Source organism: Drosophila santomea, chromosome 3L, assembly GCF_016746245.2.
Source record: "Drosophila santomea strain STO CAGO 1482 chromosome 3L, Prin_Dsan_1.1, whole genome shotgun sequence".
In the NCBI taxonomy this organism is placed as follows: domain Eukaryota; kingdom Metazoa; phylum Arthropoda; class Insecta; order Diptera; family Drosophilidae; genus Drosophila; species Drosophila santomea.
Window position 1 is genome coordinate 16,291,455 of NC_053018.2, and position 27,933 is coordinate 16,319,387.

Consider the following 27,933-nt stretch of genomic DNA (forward strand, 5'->3'; position numbering starts at 1 on the left):
TCGTTTGGCGATCGTTCATTAGTATATCCGTAGGCGCCAATAGCTTATCACGCACACAGACACGTTTTTTGCGGCTGCCGAGAATAGCGATTATTTTCAATGTCGCGGCTGTCTGTCCTAGGCCTTTGTTGGCGGCGGCAAGTGTGTGTGTGTGTTTTGGAATTTTGCCCGTGACCTTGAGGCGATAAGAGTCGCGAAATGAATTTGCCGAAATAATCAAATCAGCGCTGTTGTAGTTGTTGGCCAAAGGGGTTGGCAGGGAGGGGGGTTCTAGCTGGTTAACGCGTCTGGGCAGCGTGAGTGCCGCGTGTAGATAACAATGGTCGATGCCAGCGATAGGCAGACACTCATCCCGCTCGCCTCCCACCGCCTCACCACCCACCACCCCAAAGCAGCGATAAGAGCAGCTGAGAAGTGTGAGTGTAGTCTAATTTTAAGCGTGTGAGCGAGAGCCACTTGAGCACACACACACACAGGCATACAGACACACGGCTCGTTATCTTCAAAGTCAATGTCAAAGCCAACTGAGAGGTGGCAGCGAGGAGGGGAGGCAGCGAAGGGGGGTAGCCAGCGAGACGGGCGGAATTTGATTTAGAAAAAAAACAAGCTAAGGAAACAGAAAGAGCACAATAGATTTACTTAGTGTGGGCCCGGTGGCGTATGAGTAACGAGTGACAGACGACAAGTGACAAGCAGGAAGCACTGCAATGCACTGCATTCCGGGGGGCGAAGGGCGAAGGGGTGGTTTCTGGGGGTGTGTGCGACACTGGGGGGTCAGTCATTTGAAGCTCCCCATCTTTGCCGATCTACCATAGCAATCAACTCATTGATACTCTCTAAACAGGTTTTGTGCCAATAAGGATCTATCCATATATCCATTTAATCTATGAACTTTAACTACTACTCTACATCCTAATTCTCAGATTGATCATGTTACTTGTTCAAAATTCAGGGAGGGTACACTTTCGGCCGAAAGTTATAGGGTGTGCTGCATTCGTTGCTGTTCAGCAAGAACCAAAGCACCTTTCGCCTGATATTTTTGGCAATTTTCTTTCGATATATTGTGCGGCAATTTTTATTTGCGCATATTTCACCTTGAAATAAAACAAGCCTCAAATAAATTAAGGCACAAACAACGGCGGCCATAACAACTCGCGCGTAGAAGAAGCAGCGCCAGAGAGCAAATTCCAACAAAAGAAAGGAAACAACAACAACAACAACAACGAACGAAACAGAAAGAGCAAAAACATAAAAGAATAAAACGAGAATAAATACACCCGCGGGATGGACGGGGGGCACAAAAGGAATAAAACAAATATTCAAGGTTAGCTGATTAGACGAAATTAGCAAAGTTCTAGCAGATGATTGAACGGGCGAGGGGCTGGCGGCTTTGCGGGGGGCGGCGGTGGCGGTACCGCTTGATGAGAGCACGCGCTGAAATAAAAAAAAACTCACTCAACGCGTTTCCGCCCCCTCTGGCCGCTCCCTCACGCACACCCCCTTTCCCCACAAATTGTACGCGTGCGTACGCATCTGATTGCCGGCCCCTCTCGCTCGCACCACCCGCACCTCTCTCTCTCTCACTCTCTCTCTCTCTATCACTCCCCATAGCACTCCACATAACCATTGTCGTCAGCGTAGGCCTTTGGTTTTAGGCGTTTTTCCAAATGTTCTATCTTTTCGGGTATATACGACCACATCCACATTCAAATTTTCACTACAAAGACATCGTAAATATTTTAAATCCAACTCTTATTGCTTGTTTCTGTGTTCTTAGTTAATCAACTAACTAATTTATTGCTTTATTAATTTTAAATCCAACTCTTATTGCTTGCTTCTGTGTTCTTAGTTAATCAACTAAATAATTTATTGCTTTATTAATTTTAAATCCAACTCTTATTGCTTGTTTCTGTGTTCCTAGTTAATCAACTAAATAATTTATTGCTTTTTAACATTTTCACAGTGGCACAGTGGTATTAAAAATAAATTTAATAGATCTCCACATATTTAAAATAATATATTTACTTTTACTTCAAAAAACATTAATTTTTTTTTATTTATCATTTAATTTAATTTTAAATAGAAAAAGAAAAAAAATTTAGTAAATTTAATTAATAAAACTGTAGTGAAAAATGCAGTGATGTTACTTTGTTCTTTAAGCCATCAAAAAAGTGAAGTATTAAGATAACATCCAGGGTATTACCGGTTTCAGTCTTAGACTAAACCTGAGTCTACGCACTCTTATTGGATTTTCGCGTATTTTTTTTTTTTGGCGCTAAGCCTTTGCTGATAAATTCCCGTGGGGGCATTGGGGAGCAGCCTGAGTGGGACAGAGACGGCGACACACTCGCACCAAACAAATAGACTAAATAGCAAATAGCAAAAACAACAAGAGCCTTGAGCAGAAGGCGGCGAAAATTCCCGCCAACGGATGGCAAATTCGATGGCAAATGTATGGAGCATTTTTGCGCAGCATATAATAAATTTCATTTATGTGCCGCGTGCTCAGCACCAACCGCTCGCACCCTGCCCCTTGCCCCCTCCTCCCCCCTACGGATCGCCCTAATGGTTATACATTTTATTTGGAATTATGCGCGAGTTGTCCTTGAGGGGCCAGCCTGTGAACTTGCCGGGGGATTTCGCTTCGTGCCCGATTCTACTGGGCTCTGGGTCCGTAAATATGGCGATTTATGTATTCCCCAGCCTGGCGACAGTGCTTTTTTTTCGCTGCGAAAGGTTCGTAGATTACGGTGCGTGGAATCGATCCGGGAGGGGAGAGGGAGGGGTAACTTAATAGTTCCGTAGGCTGGCAGGCACGCTAATGGCGCGAAACCACAACTAGGGCTATAAGTGTTATGTGTTTTAAGTCCCAGAGTTCATTCACTCTTTACAGTCCGTTGGATGTCCATTCGATACTATCTCCCTGATCTTCACACCCTAATAGTTTATAGCTGTACATCGAGCAGACAGCAATACAGATAAAATAGTACTTCTCGGACTCCACCTTTGTAAATATTATCTATACCTATACTATATCTAAACTCTACCTAAACTCTACCTCAACTGTACGTAGACTACCTAAATCGTACATAAACTGTACCTCAACTGTACCTAAACTATACCTAAACTATACCTAAACTATACCTAAACTATACCTAAACTATACCTAAACTATACCTAAACTGTCTAAACTGTACCTTAACTCTACCTCAACTGTACTTAAACTGTACTCAACTACGTAATTTACTAACTGTACCTAATGTAACTATGCTAAATATATTAACTAATAGCTGTACCTAACTATACGCATTAATATGCTATAATAATATACATTTTAATTCAAATTTTAAACGTTACTAAAGGCATATAACTAATACAAACATATCTTTTGTTTACTAAATCATAGGTATTTTTTACATCATATCATATATTTTAAACATATTTTCAACTAATTTTGGGCAAACCTCTACCATAAGTTTTAAAGGTTCTCATTTGTTTACTAAACACTGGCTTTGACTTTCAGTTAAAAGTGGTTCAAGAAGTGCAGATAACAATAAATCAAATTTGCAGCTCTCAGAAAAAGTAAACTTCCATCAAACGTAAAATATAGAGGAAACAATAAACAAAAGTGTACGTTTATAGAGCGAGTACAACAACACGGATGGAAATACGAAGGCAAATGTAAACACAACGCGAAATGCGCTTGACATTGAACTTGAACTGCAGTCGACGTCGCAGTCGCAGCTGATAGCAGGCGGCTACCAGTGGGTGGGAGGGAGACGGAGAGAGAGGGGGGCGGAGCGGGCGCCAATGCCAAATGCAGCTGGCGAACGAACTCGGGCGTATACTTAATATTAAGTGACGGTGCGGAGAGGTGGGGAGCAGCGTCACCGACGGCCGCAACAACAATGCCACCCGTGCAAACCATAATGGAAATTGCAAACACAAGTTACCAGCAAAGCGGGACAGAGGATGGCCAGACAGAGCGAGAGAGAGAGAGAGAGAGAGTGAGGAGCGGAGGAAAACAGCAGCGGTATCGGTGGCGTATGAGTAATTTGCTTTCTTTATAAACTGATTCACAGGGACTGAATTAAAAGTATGAAATATATTCAGTTGACCTTAGATTATCAGACGATTTTTAAAATGAGCTCATATTAGCAGGAAAGGGCAAACTAGTGGCTTACTTTAAAGGAAATTATAATGATTTGTAATATATATTATTGCATTTCTCGCAAAGCTTATCGTTTTCTGGTTAGCTTATCGAACTAAGAAAAATTATTATTCATTTATTTATCAGGCCTGGAGTTTAATTTTCTGTGGTCCTGAAGAACAAGCGATTTTACGTCATGCAGACTGCGATTATTGATTATTGATTATTTAAATTTAAAGCGATCATGTTTTATTTACAGCTTAGAACCCCTATCACAAAAAAATATATTTTTCGAATACACCGATTCCGATTAACTTTCTAGATGCATTTAAAGAGATGTGATAACCCGAAAGTAGGCAATATGTATAATAAGGAAAATGGGACGAGGCTATTGTTTACCCTGAGTACCAATGCTGTACTTCAAAATAGCGTTACAGGTTGCCATGAACACCCTCTTGAACCCCTCTATGAACCCCACTTGATCCCAAAAGCAGTCTGCCATCGACAGCAGTCCAAGTTAACCCTTTGTTGCCCGCATAAGCATTTGATGGCCTCCGCTGGGGATGGTCGTAAAATCGAGGGGTGTGGAGGCAAACACAATAAATGTGCCAAAAACTTTGGAGTGCCTTAAAATATGCTAAGCGCGCAAATTACACAAAACAGGATCACGGTGGATGGAGCACATCACACGAGTGGAGCACGAGTGGAGCCCGAATGGCATTGACAGCTGGCAAGGTCACGCTGACAAGTGTTGCACGCGCCTGCCCACGGGGTCAGAGGTCCTCCCGCCCTGGGTCGAGTTTTCCATTTACTTTTCATGCCTCATTCCCTCACCCCACACCCCCCTTATTTCCATCCCCCGGTTTTTCATCTTATTCTGCTTCGCACTTGATTACCGACACGCGCTCCTTTTCATATGCCCACATTTACTCCTTGGGCGGCGTGTGTGGTGGCTAAGTGATTTCTGATTCTATGCAAATTTATTTTGAGACACTTCCCTCGATTTGTTTTCGCTGCTTGCTGAGTAGTGTAAACAGAATTAGGAATCCTCCCGATATTCCTTGGCTTTTTCAAAGTGTTTGCGTCTCTGTGTCAACCGAATGGCAATTTCCACTAAATCGAAAAGTGTTGCGGTGCAGAGTATCCTTATTTGCAGCTGAGCTCAAAAGTACAAAATGAAATATATATATCAAAATCAAAAGTACAAAAGATTGAAATATATATATGTTACCATCACTGATAACATTTAAGGCAGCAAAATAGCATTTATGTTATTTATTATATTTTCTTATAGTTCATAGCTTATAGCTTAGTTATATATTTAGTAAATAAAAAAAGTTCATTAATTCGAATCATTTACTTTGCGAAATAATCAACTGAATTCGATTAGAGGTTTTCCCAGTTCAAGATGTTAGGTTTCTATTTCCAGCGATTAGCCCCGTTTATCCCCCGTGGATATTTCATTCATCCTTGTGCAATCAGCAGAGCAGCCACATCGAGTGCTCGGAAAATCTCCTTCAGAAAGGTCAAAGGCAATGCCGCAGCATCCTGGGAGAGCAGAAGCGAGGAGAAAAGGACACCCAGAGCTTGGCAAACAAATTGGGCTGGGGGCTTTCGGGGTTCGACGACTGCGACGACGAGATACGACGCGTGGTTTGTATTGAAATGTCCTTGACAATAACATTGCATGCCTGGCGGTTTCAGCTGGGACCCTCCGGCAGTCCCCAGACCGGGACTCAAGACCGAACACATCCACACTGCCACATCCCTATTCTCGCCAGTGTCCCGCTCCTGTCCCGCTATCTGCCAAGTGGCATCCTGCCACGTGGGCGCAGGATGGGTGGGCGGTGGTGCTTGACTTGCTTGATTGCTTATTTACACGTGGCGCACATTCGGGAATTCGAGACCTCAGCTCGGCCCCTTCCTTTTTCAGGGTCCTTGGGTTTGCAGTGGATGCGACTCCTACGCTCATTCAACAATGCCCGTACTGGAGTTCCAAGCGTGGACATTGGTTATGAATTGGTCCTATCTGAAAGAAGAGAGCAAAATGTTTTGTAGCTGGGCTTAGATTGCCTGCATTAGATAATAATAGCAAGGAAATATTTTTAAATTTTACTCAATATCATATTCGAATGGAAAATATTGGTCTTCCTAATTGTTGAATGGATTTCTCTGCTAGAAATACGGCTACTAAAGTAAGCTCCAATTAAAGAGCCATTGTTGGGCAAGAGCCACTGAAGTTCTCCTTCAGCTGCCCGCCGGAGTGCAGTTAATAAGAATTCCACACCAAGTGGCCGGTCCTGTTGGACTTGCCCCTTGCGGCGATTCCAGTTAATTTTACAAATATTAAGCAAACATGGGCGCCGCGCGCAAACATCCCCCCTTTTTGGGGGGGTCGGCTGCCAAGGCAAACAACCGCATGGAAAAGCAACAAAAGCAAAACACACGAGCTCCAGCCCCACGGAAACCCACACAAGCCAATAACCCGGAGCGGTTTGCTATTTACACAATTACAATTACAGCTCGCCCTCTGTTCCTCCGTAGATATAAAAATTGCGTCGGGAATTTTGTGGAGGGCATTTTACGAGAGTCGCATTTGGTCGAGGAATCCCGGACTGGGCGAATCCATCGCCACAGCGCTCCATTTTAATTCGAGGACTCAAGGTCAAAGTTGAGAGCTGGCCATAAAAGCAAAAGGCGACTGATGAAACAACGTCCATCAAAAAAAAAAAATAGGGAAAATAATGCCTGAAATTTAGGCACATAGCTTAACAGTTCAAATATTAATTTACCAAACAATAAGTTAACATATCTTAAGACCAATCAATTTTTTAGAAGCTTTTATTACATTATAAATTTAAGAAATATTTTTTTTTTAAGTATTTTTAAAACTTTGAAAAATTATAGCACGGAATTAGGCAATCTCTCTTCACTTTCTAGAGTATTTTACCACTCAAGTCAATGTAACGAAACAAATGAGTGACGAATCTGCTGATGTTGTACTTTATAGTAGTTGTTAGGCAATAGAATTAGAATATCAGGGCTGCTTAAAAATCCCCCTCCTCACTTTTAGGGAAATGGGGATTTCTGGCACATACAGAATGCACACACTTACCACAATTTGACAATGTGCTCTCTGATAATTAAAAAATAAGAGAGAATGCTATAGTCGAGTTCTACTATCAGATACCCGATACTCAGGTAGTGGAAGTGCTAACGAAAAGTTTTATCATTTTCTGGAATATCGGTAAAAAAAAATTAAATAAAAACAAAAAAATTGGTGTTAGTTTTAGTTTTGGGCTGCTTGTGGGCGTAGCAAATATTTGACAAATCGATAGAAATTTACAAGACTTATTAAAAATTAAAAAAATATGAAAACATTTTTCTTGGAAGCAAATGGAAGCTGCATGCTTAGTCCCAACATTCTAGATTGTATAGTTCCTGAGATCGAGGCGTTCATACGGACAGACGGACGGACAGACGAGCGGACAAACGGACATGGCCAGATCGACTCGGCTATTGATCCTTATCAAGAATATACATACTTTATATGGTCGTAAACGCTTTCTTCTGCCTGTTTCATACTTTTAAACGAGTATAGTATACCCTTTTTCTTCACGAGTAACGGGTATAACAATACAAAGTTTTTACAGTTTTATACTACAAATATTAAGTCCAGGGACCCCTTTTATTGATAAGGGTTAAACAGGGATAAAGTGACATTGCCAGGAGGAGATGTTAGAAACTTTACTTGTATAAGTTTAGGAACTCACTATATCATCTGCATGTGCTGGTAATGAAGGCAGAAATCCGATCAGGCCAAATGCAAAATGTTTTAATGTTCAAAATGTATTTTTATACCCGTTACTCGTAGAGTATACTCGTTTTGCCAAAAAACATGTATTTAATCATATGAACTCCGCACCCAGCCCCCCGCACCCCGGACCACGGACCCCGCACCCCGGACCCCGCACCCCGGACCCCACACCGCACCACGCACCCCGGACCCCGCACCCCGGACCCCGCACGCAGCACCGCGCACCCCGGACCCCACACCCCGGACCCCGCACCCCGGACCCCGCACCCCGCACCCGGACCCCGCACGCAGCACCCCGACCCCGGACCCCGCACGCAGCACCCCGCACCCCGGACCCCGCACCCCGGACCCCGCACCGCACACCCCGCACCCGGACCCCACCCCGCACCCGGACCCCACCCCGCACCCCGGACCCCACACCCCGCACCCCGGACCCCGCACCCGGACCCCGCACCCCGGACCCCGCACCCCGCACCCCGCACCCGGACCCCACACCCCGCACCACGGACCCCACACCCCGCACCCCGGACCACACACCCCGGACCCCGCACCCAGCACCCCGCACGCAGCACCCAGCACCCCGCACAAAGCACCCCGGACCCCACACCCCGCACCCCCGACCCCCCACCCGGACCCCGCACCCGACCCCGCACCCCGGACCCCGCACGAAGCACCCCGGACCCCACACCCCGCACACCGGACCCCGCACGCAGCACCCCGCACGCAGCACCCCGCACCCAGCACCCCGCACCCCGCACGTAGCACCCAGCACCCCGCACGCAGCACCCGCTCATAAAAATTGATAAAAAACAAGAGAGAACGCTATAGTCGAGTTCCCAGACTATCTGATACCCGTTACTCAGCTAGTGGAAGTGCAGAGGAGAAATTTCCACACTGACAGTTTTTGGTGCGGTAGCACCCCGCTGAGTAACGGGTATCAGATAGTCGAGAAACTCGACTACAGCGTACCCTCTTGTTGTAACTTCCAGCGCGAGACCTTCGGTGCAACTTATGCAACGCGAAGGCCACTTATGTCTCGGTTCTGAACTGGCACATGGCAAAATGCGAAATTATAGTTCTATATTCCGGCTATGTAGAATAAATCAAATTACGCATAAAATCTCAGTTCATGAGCGAACGAACGAAGCATCGAGTGGGGAATGAGATACAATTCATCTGAGGTTGCTGGGATAAATATTTAAATTCGCCGCTCGGCCACTCGAGTCTCTTATTACGTTCGATACTTTGATGGAGATTATTGATTCGCTGCGAAGGTGGGGGATTTTGTTTGCTTTGGTTGCCTTGATAAATGAAGACACTTTATGATCATCTGGCGACGTGAGTTGCATGCCAAGTTGTGTAAGAACACTTGTATGGAAAAAGTCGGAAAGTAATTGGGAAATCTGTTCTGGAGGGAATATACAAATTTCTGCAGTGACTAACCTTTTTTATGGGGAATTAGAAGGGGTTTGAATCATTTTTCCGTGCTAGCAAAAATGAGTAATTAGTGAATTTGTAGGAAGGTAAAAGTCATTAATATAAGCACTTTCATCGGACCTAGGACAATTGCTTCAGGTCCTTCATGAAATCGAATATTTTAGTTTATTTTAAGCTCCATTCAATCGATTGCAAATCAGTCCTCGGCTGTACAATAAATTCCACATTATTCCGCACCGCCCTGTTGGCAGGGGGTATAAATTAAACTCTATTTATTATACGTAACTGTTTCATTTTATTTTTTTCATTGACTGTTTCCTGTCGCACTCGATCTTCGAATGCATTAAACACTTCTGAGGGATCAAGTGATCGCTATATTCATTTTATTCAGTCGCTGCGAGACATTTTGGATAGAAGGGGTGACGTTGGCATATTGAACAGCACTTCCTGAATGGGTAAGAAATGGAAGACCCATGACATTGAAAATGTTTGCCATAGCTTTGCATTGCTAATAGCGGCGTTGGGCCAAACACCCACCTACTTACTATATTTCTCCCATTTTTTCCATGTTTTTTTGTTTCTTTCTTTTCCTTTTCCATTTCTATATTTGAAGCCTCAGTCTGTCAAATAGTATGCGCATTTTTTATTGCTCCAATGTCCTTGGCAAGTAGCGCAGATCGGAGACAGGCGGCGCCGTATCCCCATCCCCAAATCCTATCTGCCCAGCCCCAAAAGGCAGCCCCAAGTGTCGGCTGTCGCCAGTCATTTATCGGTGGCAACAGTTGGTTGCCATCCTCTATTCTCGAATGTCCCTCTGAAAAGGGCGACGGGGGAGGGAAGTGGGAGCAGCCATAAAAGAGGGCGGCGCCCTAAGCTCGAGAAGCTCAAGGACGAGTGCCAATGGGTTTATTTATAAGGCCATAGCCTGTCAGAGGAGTTTACTGGGGTCTGACATCCTTCAGATTTTCTTTGGTTTATTCAAATTAATACCTGCACATAACCAAAATAAACATGAAAGCAATCGGTCTTGATTATAGGGCGGAAAGTTCATGAGTATTCAATTATTAATCGATATGAAGGCAACAAATACCTATATCGTGATGAAATATAGAGTATCTTAATAGAATTTACACAGGTATCATAAGGTTCTAAGCTGCCGTTCATAACGACAACCATAATGATCTATGTATTATTAAATCCAGCAATAAACCAATGTATATATAGCGAATTGCTCGTCTTCTTGCGGAAAGTGAAAATTGCATTGCCTGTCAACATAATAAACCCATTTTCGAGTGTGTCGCCGGCATCTTCCCTTGGAGGGGCGTGGCAGCCCAACCCATTTCGCCTTAAAAATGCATCAGACATTTCGGGAGAAGTGGCAATTGCCGCACAGGAATTTTAATGGGGCCTCCATAATGACAGTCCAAAACCGAAAAGAACCGAGCACAAACTGAAAACACCCACAACAATATGATGGCGCCGTAAACATTGTAAACGCCCACGCTAAATAATTACAGACTATCAGCTAGTCGAGCAGTGCACAGCGAGAAAATATAAAACTATAATGGCCATTCAGCCACATAGTAAACCATTTAAGTGAAATTACTGTGGCACAAATCATAACATGCGCTTTTCGAGGGACTCGCAAGTACACAAAATGTGTGAGATGGCCTCCGCAATAAAATATGTATTTGCCAGCGGAATTTATATATATAACATAAGTACTTATGCAAAACACACTTTTTTGTGTGGAAAAATATGTGGTGGAAAATTGACCCAAGCCGAATCGAGGCATTCTGGACTGCGACGCATTTAGGGAAAGGCGTTGGGCGCAGCCCAACTAATTTTCCGGGTAATGAGGATACCGACGACCTTGAACTGCGAGCGAGTGGGTAGAAAGAGGCAGACAGACAATGGACACAAGTGGGTGGGTGCTGGGTGGCCAGAAAATTGATTGATGGGTGGGTGGTTGGGCGAAATAATAACCTTTCTTTACCTGATATTAGGCTGCATATTTTAGCCCACGCGCACATAAGCAGTGGGCGGGGTTCTTCGAAGGGCAACGCCCAAGCCACCCAACATAATGGTGGGGCTCCAGCCCATCAACTGACTCATCAACTGATGAAATTGCGCATCGGGCAACTCCAGTGTTCCTCCCACTCCTGCCACAAGGCGCTCTTTATGTTATTAGGCGCAGTAACCTTCGGTTTATTTTGTTTAACTCGAATACGGCCCACCGAAATGCCCTCGTTTACATACATAATTGCTGGCATACGCGGCGTATACGTGACAATGTCTTCAACACTCCCCATCCTTGGCACCATTTTGTCCCAGTGAAACCACCCCCGATGATGTGAGCCTGCCGCAAATACATTCCTTTTCGGGTCCTGTGCAAAGCTCGGCGTTTTTTATATCCCCAATATTGAAGCCCGGCGAGCTTATAAGCTTTTCCTATTTACATTTGATTGCAGATTTTATGCGTGAATTGAGGTCGACCCAACCCGGATTTTGGCAGTAAATGGTGGCCATCGCTCATCCCATAAAGCTTACCATTTATCAAGTCCCTGCACTTGTCATCATGCAGTAATAAAGAAAGGATTGGGCAGCCACCCTTAGTTTGACAAAGCAGAGAAAAAGATTACTTAAGCTAACCACATAAATAGGAAATAAAACAAATGTAGAAATAAAACAAATGTGGTTACCAAATAGTATAAGTCTAAATCTTAATAAAATTAGAAATAATATCTGATCAGCTCAAAAGAGAAAACATATCAAACCCAACATTTATGAGTACCAGTAGGGGGGGGTTATCAAACTTAGCCATTAACTATTGCGGCCAGGCCAATAAATACACGAAAAAGCGTACGTTAATTTAGGCGCAAATGCATGAAAATCAAATTGAACGCTCATAAATAAGATAATTTCACTTTTCGCTGTGCCACGTCCAACACGCCGGCAAACTGAAAGAAACAAAAAGCTCAGACCGAAAGTAAACGACATTAACCGGCTCTAAGCGCCATCAATTTGTTACACCAATAAGTGGATGGCAAGAAGGGAAGGGGTAAAAACCAAAACCAGGTTGGTACGACCCAATTTCTGTGTGTGCAGACCGCAACTGAAATTCACTTTCTTTGCATTCGAGCCGGAGTTTCTCTCGCCCAGAGTTCACTCAACTCCAACTCGAACTCGAACTCCCTTTCCTCTAGCGATAATTCAAATGTCCAAATATCAAATAATTGACATTCGCTTCCATTTCCCCCACAAAAAGCACTTTCCACACTCAAACTCTTCGCTGACCCAGAAAACGCAAAACGGCGCAAAAACCCGTTTGGCCCGAAAGAAATGCAACAAAAACAAGGCAAGTTTAAAGTAAATGGAGTACACTTTCGCTTATGAAAACGAAAGTCAACGGACTTTGCAAGAAAACCGAAAACGAAACCGAATCAGAAACACCAGTGAAATGAAGGAGAAATTTGTCAGCCCTGAGCAGAAAAAGCGGCTGAAAATCGCGCGCGTTTTTGCGCCCCTGAAAAACGCACTGAGCACGCGACTTTTTGCAACTGACCCCATTTACATATCGCAAACATTGAAAGCGAAATAAAAATACAAATACAAATACAAAAAAAAATTGTGAGCCAGCCGGGCATAAATATTTTGGAGGTTTCCCACATAAAATCTGCCATGTTTAGTCTCTGTTTATGTCAAAATCGAAGCGAGCAAAACGCAACTGAAATCGAGACCGAAACTGTAAATGATTTTTGCTTTGCGCTAACCTTAAATCAAGGCGAAAACTATTTCAGTTAACTGCCCGGCCATTTGTGAATTAGTTGCGGCGACATTTGCTTGTCGACTGAACTACAGTCGGTACTTTGTATTTGGCAGTCATCGATGACAGAAGTTCAGGGCGATCAGTCATCACACTGCAAAATACTAAGTATGCTTGCTAATGTATCCTAGTATCCTAGACTAATGTGTAGTTTAAAGCCAAAGTATGCTAAATGTACGAAAAAATAGTACTTGGTCTGCTTACAGATTGATTTAACCTATGTTGATGCGCCTAATAAATATTCATTTAATTTTCCATCTTAGTAAAATCATTTTTCAAATCCAAAACTAATTTTAAGCTGTCCCCAGAGTTGGTAATCTTTTTCGCAGTGCACTCATCCTCGGCTCGTTCTGCTGGCCTCCAATCGACTTGGTGCTTTAGGCCGCTTTTCGGCCGGTTAGTGAACAGCAATTATAAATGTTTGGATTTTTAATTCACAGCCTCACGTGAGGCTATTTCGGGGAGTCAATAACCTGCGCTTCGCAGCCCCAAAAGTTTCTCCTGGCTCCAAAAAACTCAAAATGCCCCAACATAAGCCAGCTGTGTCTGCGCGCCTGCGCAACGGCAGCCAGCGAAAGTGAAACTCTTTCGGGGTTTTTGAACTTCGCGAGGAAAGAGAAGGCGAGGGCCCTCAAGCCCATAAGTAGCCCCACTGCGCGTAACTGGAGCGGAACCAAAATTTGTACTTTCTTTTCACATGCTGCACTCGACGGGCTGCATGCAGAAATATGTAAGAGTTGAATTGCTGTACTGGGAATGGGGAAAAATGTCAATGAACGCTGGAAACGAAAGCGCCGTCTGCTAACCCAATTGAGGGACAACTTTTGGTTTCAGTTTCTTTGGGCTGCTTTGGACTTCTTTGGTTGAGTTTTTGAATTTTTAAATTTTTGCGTACGTGTATTTCCTTTTAGTTTCGCTGATTTGGCAGTGATTTTTTATGCGCTCGGCGTGCCTGGCTACTGACAAAAAAAATGACAAAAAAAATGCCAAAAAAGGTCAGAGACAATTAGCAAGTGACGTTCGAGGCGGGCAAACACCCACTCCGGCAGTGCCCCACTCCGCCGGCTCCTCCGGGCCAAGTCGGCGCCATTGGCCATGTTCCATGAGCTCCAAGTCCCAAGCTCAATGCTCGGCGAGCGCGACAAACCAACAACGACAAAACGGCGATCTGTGTGTGCTTGAATAACCTCATAATTGCCGCCGAGGGTCTTTGCAATGAATTATGCGAATTAACCTTAAATGCACGCGTACTGAAAAGCGTTTGCTGTTCACGAACATGAAAATCAACATGAACATGAAACAATTTGCTGTGCCGCCAGCCTTTCGGCAAGATCAGGCAAAAGGTCTCGGCTAAAACGGCTGGCTTCCGAAGATTGGCTAAATAGATCACTTGCTGGCCTAGAAAAAAATCTACTAATATATATTTTAGGTCGTATTTCGTTTTTTGTATTAGTAAAATCTTACATTTATGTATATATGGCTGTGTTAATATTAAGTACTACTTTTTATTTTACAAAATTATTCAACAAATTATGTTAGCTAAATGTGCGTAAATATGTATTGGTTTCTGATTACACATTTGTAAGTTACCATTTGGATAATTGTTAAATTAAAATATAAGTGTGCTTTTTCTTGTTAAATATTCGGCATTAACAACTCACCTATTGCACACAATAATTTAATTAAAGCAATCAAAAAAATTGGTTCTAATCAGACATAAATTGTGCACCACTTCCATAATTTTAAACAGCTTGCTTAAGTACATGTTTCAAATTCGTGTTTATTTTTTTTTTTTTGATAATTAGCTCTTAATAGTTACATCTGTATATTGCCAGTTCATTGACCCATCTTGTTCGATCTGCTTATAAAAATACTCGTAAAGCGCGCTTTTCAAACGGGCAATCAACGTTCATTACATAGCCCAATTGGCCGAGCAAGCAGACGAGGGAAAAAATCATTTCAGACCAAACGGATATATAATATATACATAATGTATGCAGATGTACATATATGCATATATGTAGCTGTAGGAAACTCGTGCCGCGCATTAAGTTTCTGCGCATGCGCGACCGGCAATCAGAGCAGGAAAGAGATGGAGCTGGAAAAAGAGAAAGAGAAAGAGATGGCAGATCCGCCGTTGGAAATGAAATTGAAAGCAAAAGCGAAAGTGTATTTCTTTCTTTCTCTTCTATTACTTTTGTCTTTTTCCTTTTGGCTCACTCTGCCGGCCACAATTCTTCAAATTTCTTTCGTTTTGTCAACTGTTTTCACTTTTAACCATATTGAATGCTTTTTTCAGCCCGATCATTAATAATGACAATTTGTTAGACAACAATTGATGAAAGCCATCACCAAAGACATCTCAATAATGAGAGTGAAATTTTGTATTCCCAGCGATTGGTGATGACCTCGTTTTTGGCAGCTCCAAAAGTTCAAATGTTTAACGGCAAGCAAAGAAACTGAAAATCAGCGTTTGGAGCCAAGGAACGTGCTGCAGAATTCTTAAATACAAAAATATAAAAAAAAGGGAGATGGAGAAGAAAATAAGAGTTTCTTTTCAGCCGACTTTTGGCTCTGCCATTAATTGAGTTAATTATGCCAGAAGTGGTTGCTTGGAACGGTGTTATATGGGGAGTTATTTTCATTTCCATTTCCATTTCCATTTCCATTTCACTTTTGTTTCTTCTTTTGTGAGCGGAGTAAGCAGACCAAGAATTTGTAATTCGCCTGGTAAAAGTGTACTTCATTTCGCCCTTTCCCTGGGTTAATTAAAACTCTGGGTAATGGGGCTGCAAAGAGCCGAGTGCGAAATGCTAATTTGGGGAAATATTTTAAGAACCAGGCAATTGCCTTTAATTATTGCATTGGACTGGCTACACGAAATGTTTTAGCAGAAAGTAATTATATTTCAAGAAAATTCAAATCTGCGCCAAGAGGAATGTTTTTAGTTTAATATTCTTACAATTCTTATCATTTTTGTATAATTGAATCAATCCCATTATTGGAATATAGGTACAATGAAATAGTGTTTATCTATAGTTTATATTAAACTTATCAGCTTATAACTAAAATATTAGCATATAGCTTAGGTAAACAAAAATGTATTCACTTGTAATGCTTTGGAATTTTGTATGCATTTAATCTGGCTTAATCCCATTGGCATGATTAACTTGGACATTATTTTCCCAGCCCCTCTCTCCTTTCACCAGCTATGCAAAACACCTTGTGGATTGCAGTGACTTTCACTCGTTGCTGACCCAGAAACTGCAGTGACACGCTGCTTAACTTGGCCAACAAGCAAGAAGACAGCAAAAGGCATTTATGCAAGCGCATAAAAACTGCAACTGCTGTTGGCCCAAAAGGATGGCCATAAAAACCGAGACACCGATACGGAAATGAAGATGTCCCGACATCCTGTTCCCCGCTAAACGCCCTTGAGACTCCCTCCGAGATCCAAGATCCCAGATGCCCCATCTGCATTATCCCAGAGCAGCCGGCAACTTTCTTAATGACCCTCGCGGTCATCGATGAGCGGCAGTAAAAGTTCACTGGCTCCGCTCCGACATGCAGGTAGTTTAAGTATCTACACATTTAAAACGACATTAAGTTTTAGGATCGCGTTCTGGCAGCTGTCCAGGCCAACAATTAACCCATGTCGATTAACAGTCCAATCAGCTGTCGAAGACAATTTTCCTCGCTTTCATTTTCCACGGCATGCCACGCTGCCGAAAATAGAAAATAACCGAATAATCCCAAATCTTTGCATCTCTCCATTAAAAGCGATTTAATGTTTGCTACAATAAGCACGAACCAAATAAACGAAACCGAACTCCACTCGACTCGACTCGACTCGAGAAGTTGAGACATAGCCAACGAAAGTTCAACACTTTCTTTTCCTTTCTTCGGGGCGGCGACGTTGGGGGCATTGTCAAACAGTGGCAAGTTCAAACTCTCGTTTCGGGTAGGTGGCTGCCAGCAATTAGCAGTCCCGAAAAGCGAAGCAAATCAGAAAACTATAACATGTCGATCACAACTCTTAACGGAGCTCGAGAGCTGGAACAAACTCAAGATCATCAAAGGAAAAGTATTCTCTATATGAGCAAGTTTATGATTTATTGGAAAATATCCTTCTTTAAAAAGATAACTGAATGTATAATTTAACAAAGTTTTGGTACTGATAAAATATTTAAAAGCAAATAACATTTTATAATACATCCTAAATCACCTAAAAGATTCATACAATATCATTCAGTACTTGAGAAATCAGTTTGAAAACAATATGCATTCAAGCTTAGGAGTAAGTAATATTGGATCATATATAGTGTAACCTAAAACATCCGAAATAATATTATTTGATTAAAGATTTGGATGAACTCAATATTATTTTGTGAATAAAACAGAACCGTTTCTTAGAATAAGTGGTCTGCGATATCCCGCCAAAGAAAGGCACTTACATGTCAATCCCCGAAAAGAAAGTGAAAAATGTTGCAACAATGGCAACGGCTCTATAAGACAATCGTAAGCCCCCCAAAGGCGAAAGGGAGGGAGAGCGAGAGGGAGATGTTTGGACGACAGGGATGGACATATGCACGTAAAAGAAAGTGAGCTTGAGTGCGGATTGTAGGGTCCGGCGAGGTGTCATTGCTCCGGATTGAGTTCAATGGGGTTTGTTGAACTGGCCCCAACTCTTCGACATATGTATGTATATTCCGAATTTGAATGATTTTCACCGACAGCTGCGATCGGCGAAAAGTGAGAGTTGGGCCGCGGAGGCAAAGCGAGAGATTTGAATGCCTATTGGGGTCACCCAGTCACCCAGTCAGCAGTCAGCAGTCTACGTCTCCATTCGGAGTTGGGGCTCGGCTCCGTGTTTCCAGACTAATGAAGATCTTTATCGGCCGCCGATCATGATGTATCATTTTTCTATGAAACACTCTTCACAGTTTCGTGGCACACTCGAGTTGCTTCTGTGGCCGCGCGTTTTCTGTTTGGGCAGTGACGCATTTTCGGGCTAAAAACTTTCTTCGGATCTCCGGCCTCCGAAAGAGGTCAGTGAACGTTTGCCGGAGAAAATCTCCAAAGCAGGGTGAAAAGGGCATGGGCTGGTATCGGATAACAAGCCAATTGAGACCACAAGAGCGGCAACAGATGCCTGAAACGTCGAGGTGCAGGAGTTAGGCTTCAAATTTGGATTGGACTTGCATTTTTGAGACCAAAATGTATCGGGTTACTCACTTCAGATGAGTATCGGCACGGCCATGAACTTTGAAAACAGGCGTGGGGAACTGAATAGTAGATTATTGGGTTGATCAAGAAATGATTGCAAGAATGCTATGAATTATGTTTTTTGGAGCAATGTAAATATTGTTAAATCTAAGGTTTACATTTAAAAAGGCGTTCTTGTAAAATGATCAAAAGGTGCTTTAAATTCTTAAACCAAAAATATTTATTTACTCATGATTCTGGTTTATAAAAGTCATGTAACTCCATTAGAAAATCTTGCATCTCCAACATATGCATGTTGGCCACAGAGATTAACTTTAGTTTTACCTGTTTCACTTTCAGTGGAACTCCATTTTTCTCGGATAAGGAAGTCACATTCATTTGGATACTTCCTATCTACATAACTCGATCGCCAGCGACACTAGCAAGTTCTAATGAATCCGAATTTGACCCACATTTCAATTCATTCCCGACTACGAAATGCCTCCACATTTCCCACGCTGCACATGGGCCAATGGACTGACCAAGTGTTAAGTTCGTAATATTACCGGGAACTGGGAACCAACCACACAGCGAGCACATGACCAGAACCCGGCGAAAATGTTTACTTCACCATTTCCTTGTCTGTTTTTTGTGAGCAGCTCCACTTGAGCGTGTTTTTTATTCGCTTAAATGAAGCAAAGCTTGCGTTTATCTGGTCATAATAAAGTTTTATGTAATTCGCGCTCGGTTTGCCGCGTCGATTTTTCAAGGCTTCAGCAATTATCCAAATGCGGCAGACACAACGGGACTGGTTTCCTGGAAGTCTCGTTATATATGGGGAAGATCTGGAGTAAACAAACACCACTTTTAAATACATAAATAAATGAATGTACAAAGATTTTTGAAAGAATTATTTCGATACACCCTTATAAGAAATACCCATCCAGTAGATTTCCAATGTCAAGCCGTAATTTATGAAAATGTATTCTACTTAAGTACAGCTTTTTATTAAAGGATTATTCGATCCTAGGTATATAAATACAAATGTACATAAAAGAATAATGGCTTAAGAGGAAATATTAAACATTATATATTAAATATTATGTTATGAATATATTCTTAGAAATATTAAATTATGTGTAAATCTTAATTTTTAGATACATCATTCATACATAGCACACGGAAGTAATGCCAAAAGGAAATTTAGATATACATATATGTATGTATATTTTACATCACAAATTGTATCTTTTAGGTACATATGTACATAGTTCATACTTGTTATATATTTGAAGCGCTTTAAAAAATTACAATAAATATGTTTAACTAAATGAAATTTTATGTTCAAGTTTTTTGTAATATTTTCAAATAGTAATATTAGTCATTACCATATATAATATTATATTTGGTTTTCTCCAAGCAGATATGTTTTCTGAAATGAAAGCAAAACTGCAATACTTTTTGAAAGAGCATTTCCCTAGAATATATTGAGCTTTGTGTATTATTGTATCGAGTCCGCTGCACGTCTTCAATGCATGACGGCGTTTCAAGTTCAGCGAAAATAGCTGACAGGGCGACCATTACCCACATTACCCAGTGGCTATATAGTCTCATTATGCGGGCACTTGAAGGGTGGTATCCAGAGGGGAAGGGAGGGGAGGTTCTGGGAAGCTTCTGGAAGGGGGCAGAGCAATGACCATTGACCAGCGACCGATGACCGACTACCAATGTCCGATGTCCGCCCAAGTTGCGACTGAGACAATTGCTGCGCTAATGATGACGCACCCAGAACTGCTAAATACGCCGAGCGGTGCTCACGGGTCAGGCAAATGACCCAAAACAATTTCGAGGGACGGAGAACAATTGAGTCGCAATTAGCTGTGGGCAGGGGGAATTGGTAGGGCTGCTCCCAGGTCCCATGTGGTCATTGATTGTGTGGTCTTCCACCATTTGGATTCAGCGCTCTTTGTAAACATTCAGCACTACTTTGTTTCGCTTTCCATATGCGATTCTATTTGCTCCATTTGCTCACCCTGACCTTTCGGCTAGAATCACTCGGTAGTGGCTACACAATTCTAGTTCTGACATTGAAATTTCAATTTCACTGCCACGGAACTTATTCTATCAGTTTTTAATCATTAGAAATAAATTACCATTTGAGTTCTTTGATTAATGGTATTTCAGATTCATATTTTTGATTATTTACACCTGTGAACAAAGTTAAAGTATTGGCCGGCAAGGTTCTACGAGAGAAGAGAAGGATAGGAATATTTTCCTGCAAATAAAAACTCATATATAGTTTTGAATAGAGGTTGGCTTTAATATGATCATTCTAATCTAATGATAGATTCTAAAAGTTGAAAAAAAGTTGAGGCAAAGATCTGTTTGCTATCGAAATATCATCAAAAATGCTTGGAAATGTTATCATATTTCAGCTCTAGGGCAAAACTCATTGTAGTGCCTATGGTGTTACATAAATTTATTTTAATTTGTTAATGTTCACTGCCTCATAAACCTAATCTACCCACATTTGTCAATAGCCTGTCACCCCAGAGGTCAAAACATAACCAAATGTTGTCCACCTACCCAGTTCCAAGAACTCTTCTAGAGTTGAACAATTTGCATGAATACTAGCCCACACATTTACATAGAAATAATAAAGACAGCTCCAACTTCCGAGTTAATGTTAATGGAAAAGGACTTGAGTGGGTGGAGTTGGTGGAGGCTTTCGAAAGCTTTGGCCAATATGTAAACGCTAATTCATCAATTTAATGGCAAAGACATGAGGACGGGAACAGCACGCCAGAAAGTAATCATCAGTGGAAAAGCAAAGTGAAATAGGGAGTAGAAAATGGAAAACAAGGAGGAGCTGGTGGAGCTGGTGGAGCAAAAACAGGACATGTATGGAAGGCAACGACCCAGCAGTCGTTGACCCAGCAGGATGTGCCATTCGCTGGGCAAAAATGAGAGATTTATGACCGCAGCGCGAGTTGAATGAACTTAGGGAAGCAGGGAAACAGGAAAAACAGTAGGCGCTGGTGGAGCTGATGGAGCTGGTGGAGCTGGAACCCCGAAATGGATTACATAATGCCGCAGTAAGGACAATGTGGCGCCCGCACAAGCCCAGGAAAATTGGGCAAGTTGAGGACCGGAAGTTAACCTTGAAGTTGCGCGGGCGGTGAAAGCCAGCCACCCACCCCCAACAACAAACTGCGCAGCATCCAAAAATCTGAACCTAGTCCCGCTCCCGTTTTCCGGTGCCAGCTCCTCGCATTCCATGCCCCACCACCAGCAGGATGCGGAAGCGCCAAGCCAGGACACGTGTTGGAACGAGAGAAGGAAGCTGGAAAATGGGGTGACTTCGGTGGCAAGGAAGCCGAATCAGAATCAGAATCCACACAAGTGCGCCCGAAGTTCAGGGCAAACACTTGACATTGAATCGATAATAAGTTCAAATTTCCAAAAATAATACTTGCCAAATGCGGCGAACTTTTCGCCCAAGAGGGCAAGGAAAAGCGGAAAATGCGGAAAGCTAATGCCACAGCGCACTGTCTTATGTAAATGTTTGCCTTGCTGCTTGGCTAATGATTCCTCGGCGAACTGTTTTCCAGCTGAAGGAAAGGCAGATTTATGTTCTTCACATCGCTTCTTGGCATTGAATGTTGGAAAATGGAGAGGAATATTGCTTATGAGAGTTCATCTAATTACATTCCAATCAATTTTCAAACTTTATGAGGACGCACCATATCATAAATCACTACATCCACTAAGAATGGAATCAAATTCTATTATAACCATCTTCCAAAAATGTACAATAAAGCATTTACCTGCCTGATAGTATCATAAGAATTAATCGCTAGTGGCTAGTGACTATGGAAAACTAGTTCGAGGCAGTTGGAACTCCACCCTGGCAAAAGCACCGAAAACCACCGAAAACCACCCAAGGTTATGGGTGGTCAAGGTTGAGCTTCACCATTCGCGTGACAACAGTTTTGTGGTTTGGCTTTCGCAATAATTAGAAACTTCCAGCAGGGCCAGTAAACAAGTTGACAAGTGCAAATACAACGAGCTGGGGAAAAGGTTCCGAAAATGAGAGTTAGGGGCTACAGGACTATAAATAGCCCCGTCTGACTTTGTGGCTCTGTGCGGAAGTTTTCCTTGGCCGGGTTCCGGATTGCCACCACTTGCGCCCTTAAACTTCCAGTCACTGACTGGGCCAACAAATTTTCCAGCTTTTTCCCAAGTTCATTCACAAAACAGCCCATCGCGGAGTCATAAAAATCGGTTAACAAATAGCTTGAATCTCTTGTAACCGTGCACAAAATGGTGTGAAAGGAAGATTAAAACCACGTTTAAAACTCTGGTTATTAGGCTATAGTTCAAAGCGATTTCCATTTGCAGAATAGTTGGCCCCAACCATTTGTTTCGAAATGCAAATTGAATTTGCGTGTGCCACTTTCGGGAGAAAGGGACTGGGGTGAATGACGAACTTTGGAAATGCGCAACAGAAAACGGAGCTTTACCAGCCACCACCCACAAGACCCACACCACCCACTAGCTACTAGCCTCACATCCACCCACGGGAAATGACAACAAACTTGCCGCTCGGCCTTCGCAGAGTGCAAAAGAGAGCCAGTAACCCCGTAGAAAGAGAGCCACGGCAAAGTAAAAGTTCAAAAGCGTGCAATGCCAAGGCGAAAGCTACCCAATGCCAGCGAGGTACAGTCAACCCAAGCGAAGCTTTTCCCCAGAAGCCACTCCCCTTAAGGGAGAACTCTCTCTTTTCGCAAGCTTAATAGGGGTGGCTTCCATCCCCCGCCCTATAAGTGGTAAAAAATTTCCACTCTCATTACGCTACGTTCAAGGACTTTTCGTCGCAAGGTTAGCGTAAAAGCTTCAACGGCGAGAGGGAGACGTCAGAAAGCTTCTGCCTTGGCAACGGTGAAGTTCAAGGTTAAAGCCTGTTGTCTCTTTCGCGCCTTGCCTTTGACATTGCCAATGCCAATGGCAACCCACCCACCCACGCACTCACACACTCACACACTCACCCACTCACACACGCACACCTATGCCTCTAGCCCCGTTGTCTTTGCATACTTTGCGGCGCGTGGAGATGCTTATTGTCGAAGGCAGCTGGACCTTTCTTACGCACCTGCTGCCATCCTGACATTTGACCTTGTGCTGCTGCTGCTGCTGCTTCCCATCTCTGTCGCACTCCCTCCATCCCGCTCGCACACCTCCTGGCCGCTGATTACATTGCGGCGCGTGACTTTGATTTGATTTTTAAATGATTCTTTTAGCAGCTCCACTCTCTTTTGCCCATCTAGCCCAGGTTTTGGCATCGTTAAAGGTCAACAAAAGGACGACGCTTCTGCTGCTTTTTATCACCATCAGCGGGGGGAGAGGGGGAGCAGTGGGAGGGAGAGGGCCGATGAATCTGGTGTGGAAAATGCCAACAAAGTTATATTCCTTTAATGCAATTAAGCCACGTGTCGTCGTCAAAGTTTGTTTTATTAACTTGTCTTCTTGGAAATAAGTGCCCGGAATTTGGGGGCAAAGGTGAAGAGGTGGTAGTGGGCGAAAATCCCAGATGCCCTTCACTTTATTGCGTAAGAGTCGTTCTCAGTTGAAGGTTCATCAATACTATAACAATGATTCCTTTATATAATTTAATTTCGATTAATTTTAAAATTTTGTTAGATGATACAATTGCATTTTTACTTAAAATTTTAATATTTATCTTCTTATATTATATATTTAACATCTTATAAGAAACCTTAAATAAACCTAATCATTCGTCTACCTATAAAACATAGCTATATAGTTTAATTAGTTTTCCGCCTTTTTCGATTCAATGTACCGCATTTACCCTAAAACAATTAATTAAGTATACGCCACGTTCCGAAAATCATAGGCAATTTTTCACGCCCACAAGTCAAACCATTTATTCAACAGGAGTTTTTTTCCAGAACAGTTCGTTGGGTCTCAATTAAAATCAAATAAATTGCCCAAGTTGACCAACAGACGTGGATAACCGCTGTTCTGCGGAGGTGGAGGTGGAAAATGGGCAGGGAAAATGCTTAAAAATAGTTCCAGGCCACTGCCGACCACCGGTGACCATGAGAAAGCTTTCCCAAAGCGGCCGGCCGGCTCAAGATTCCATTAGAAAGTGGTGCTGCTGATGATTCAAGAGGTGCTGGATGGGCAGTGTTTCCACGATAGCTCTTGTCAAGCCAAAACTGAGTTACAAACTAATTGCTTTTCTATGAGATATCTCAAAAGTTGAACGAGCTAAGTTGTATTCGACATGCCTTTTTATTACTATATCCTTATCTGTTTGAAATATATCAACTCATATTTTCGCATATATTTTGAATATATATTTGTTCAATATAAACAATATTTTAATACATTTTTTCTATAAAATATGTTTTTCATAAGTGCTTAGTGGAGCAAAAGTTTTTTAAACTATTTGCTAACAGCGAACGGAACTAATCATGATATTATTAAACATAAACGATTAACAGTTTAGTAACATAGATAGATAATCAATGCATATCACTCAAAAGTATTAAGTATCTCTGCAGTTGTACGAGTATCATACCAAAAGGCTAGCTGTATCTTTACACTTTTACGAGTATCTTACTTTGAATTTATTAAACAATAACGATTAATGGCTTAGTAATATTATAATAAGATAATCTAAGCATATCACTCCAAAGTATTAAGTACCTTTACCCTTTTAAGAGTATCTTCCCAAGACGCTAGCTGTAGCCAGCTTTTCGAGTATATATAAAGTTATATATATTTGACTTTTTTAAACATTAACGATTAATGGCTTAGTAATATTATAATAAGATAATCTAAGCATATCACTCCAAAGTATTAAGTATCTTTACCCTTTTAAGAGTATCTTCCCAAAACGCTAGCTGTAGCCAGCTTTTCGAGTATATATAAAGTTATATATATTTGACTTTATTAAACATTAACGATTAATAGCTAAGTAATATTATAATAAGATAATCTAAGCATATCACTCCAAAGTATTAAGTATCTTTACCCTTTTAAGAGTATCTTCCCAAAACGCTAGCTGTAGCCAGCTTTTCGAGTGCCATAGTTGGCAGCACAGCCCACAGCGATGGTGACCGTGGCCATGGCCGTGACCGTGGCCGGTACGTCAATGCAGCGAGGTGTGTGGCAAGGTCACAGCTGGCCGAGTGGCTGGGAAGAGGGGTATAAAAGGGGTGGAGGAGGGGGTGGTTCGCGGTGCACGAGTCCTTGCACTTGAACCTGCGCACGCGGCCGCTGCATGTGCCCCTTTCGACAGAATGAAAATGGAGAGGGTTGCCATCCGCAGCCGGGTGGGTTTTTTGACCTTCAGCCGGCGAGCTTTTCCAACGAGCTTATTTTTAGTAACAGGTTCAGTTGGGTGGAAACCCCAGAAAGGGACGGCAAGTGTGCGCTGCATTGAAAGGTCATTCGTTTGGCGCTGGATGTTCAAGGTCATTGCTGCAGCCGGCAATCGTGGCAATCGTGGCAATCGTGGAAATCGTTGCCCCACAACGGTAATTGCCCATCGCCGTCGAGGGGGTGAAGAGAGGGGTGGGCAAAGCGAGGGGGGGTGGGCGTTGACATTGACGCAAATTGCCGAGGGTCAAGTGCAGTCGAGTGCTGACTGCGTAATAAGAATGAATCAAATTAGTGAAGCGCCACTTCTGGGCGCACCACTTGGGAAGACGCTGGGGTGCCCAAAGGGTTTTCATGGGTGACTTTGAGTTTTCCATTTGCTCAGCGAATGAGGCGCAGGGAAAATCAGTTGAATATCAATGAGCTGTAATGGGAAATCGAAGATGTAGACTGTATTTCCTTAACCTTTATACATATACTCTATAGTCGGTAGTTTATACCCATAACATACTGATTTTGGTTTGCATTAAAATGCTAACTATATAAGAATATTGAAATTAAGGAGTTTTATAACTTTTGGGGCAAAATCAAATTAGTTACCAGGCATTTTATGGTTTCATTACATTCTATTTAATTTATATTTTGACATCCAATTCATTCCGACTTTTAGAAGAATTAGGTTGGAACAAAAGAGATGTCTCAATTGTTATTCAAATTGCGTTGCCTTTTCAAAGTCTTCACATAACCATGAATGGGAGATAAGGAGGTGAGTCAGTCATTCAACCCCCTAGAAAAACCCAAACACATCTCGTTGTTCTAGGCAGCAAAGCTTCTTAAGAACCTTCGTAGAACTCTTATGAATAAGCGAAATGAGCAAAGTTTGCGCATACGATGAAGTTTAATCATCGAGCTGAATTTAATCAGAAAAAGGCCGAGGAATCACAGCGATTCTTGTATGTAATATATATGGCTGCTTTCTTTGTACCGCATATGTACATACATTCATATGCGAATGGGCATATATTTAATATCAAATGATATGCAGAGCACAATTAAAATGTGAACGCTCGTGTCAGGTCATAGACCGATGGAGAGACCATCGAGATGCCGATCGCCTCGGGCATTGTCCTCCATAAAGCGAGCCGAGGGATCTCCAGAGGAAGCGGGCACTCGCGATCATGACGGAACAAAGTACTTACTCGCCCTAATTAAGCGGTCAATGGGCAGTTCAAGGGTGCGGATCCCGACATCCCAACATCCCAACATCCCAACATCCCATCATCCCATCATCCCCGGGGACCTCCAGCTCTGCGGTTAACGTTAATGGATTAGGGGTATTCGAGGAGCCCTTCGGTTTGATATTCATAAACAAAACTTATCTGTAATCTTAGCTAATTTCTTTTCATTTGAATTCAATTCACGGATTGATATAAAGTTATTGTTTAGAAGATGTGTTAATTATATTGAGTCTTACTTACTTTTTTAATAATATAACCAGTACGAGAAGAAATCCAACTCACGACTATCTCACATTCCTGATACTGCATACAATCATTACTCCTGATACTGCATACAATCATTGATTCCCCCGCTGAATTCAAGACAGAATAAACTCAACTCCGGGGTAGCAGGCAAACGTTCAAGTGCATCGGCGACAAAGAATAAAGGGAATCTGGGAAAGAAATATGGGGAATTGCAATGCCAACGTCAGCGACAAAGTTCATGGTCTGCCAGCTGCTCTGCTCCTCTGATTTTCCAAGATCTTTCTTTTGTTTGCGGTCGTTTTTTACATTTTTACTTATTTTTTTCATTTTTGAGACTGGTGCAGAGGAAGCGGCTAATAAGTGCAGAGAAAAGACAAAAGTCTGCCGGAAATACGTTGGCGACTCAATCAAGTTGTCCTTGGCGGCCCCAAAATGCGTAGGCTATTCAGATTGCGGTCATATTTCGGTACTCTGCCATGTAGCATCATTGTTTTGGATACATACTGATTTTGCCAAAAAATAATCTAAGGAAGCTGGATGGGCTGGATATTCCTAACTTAAGTTGAAACTCAACCAAAAAATGAGAAGACTGTAATGTACTGATCGT

The 27,933-nt window shown here is 42.4% G+C and overlaps 1 long non-coding RNA gene across 1 annotated transcript; it reads right to left on the minus strand.

Moving 5' to 3' along the window:
- Nucleotides 1-5,842: 5,842 nt before the first annotated feature.
- LOC120448540 lies at nt 5,843-27,926 on the minus strand. The gene is made up of 3 exons (XR_005616112.1): nt 27,321-27,926; nt 18,781-19,280; nt 5,843-6,179 (listed from the first exon to the last, which is right to left on the minus strand). It is a non-coding gene; the product is annotated as an uncharacterized LOC120448540 (long non-coding RNA).
- Between the last annotated feature and the right edge of the window lie 7 nt (nt 27,927-27,933).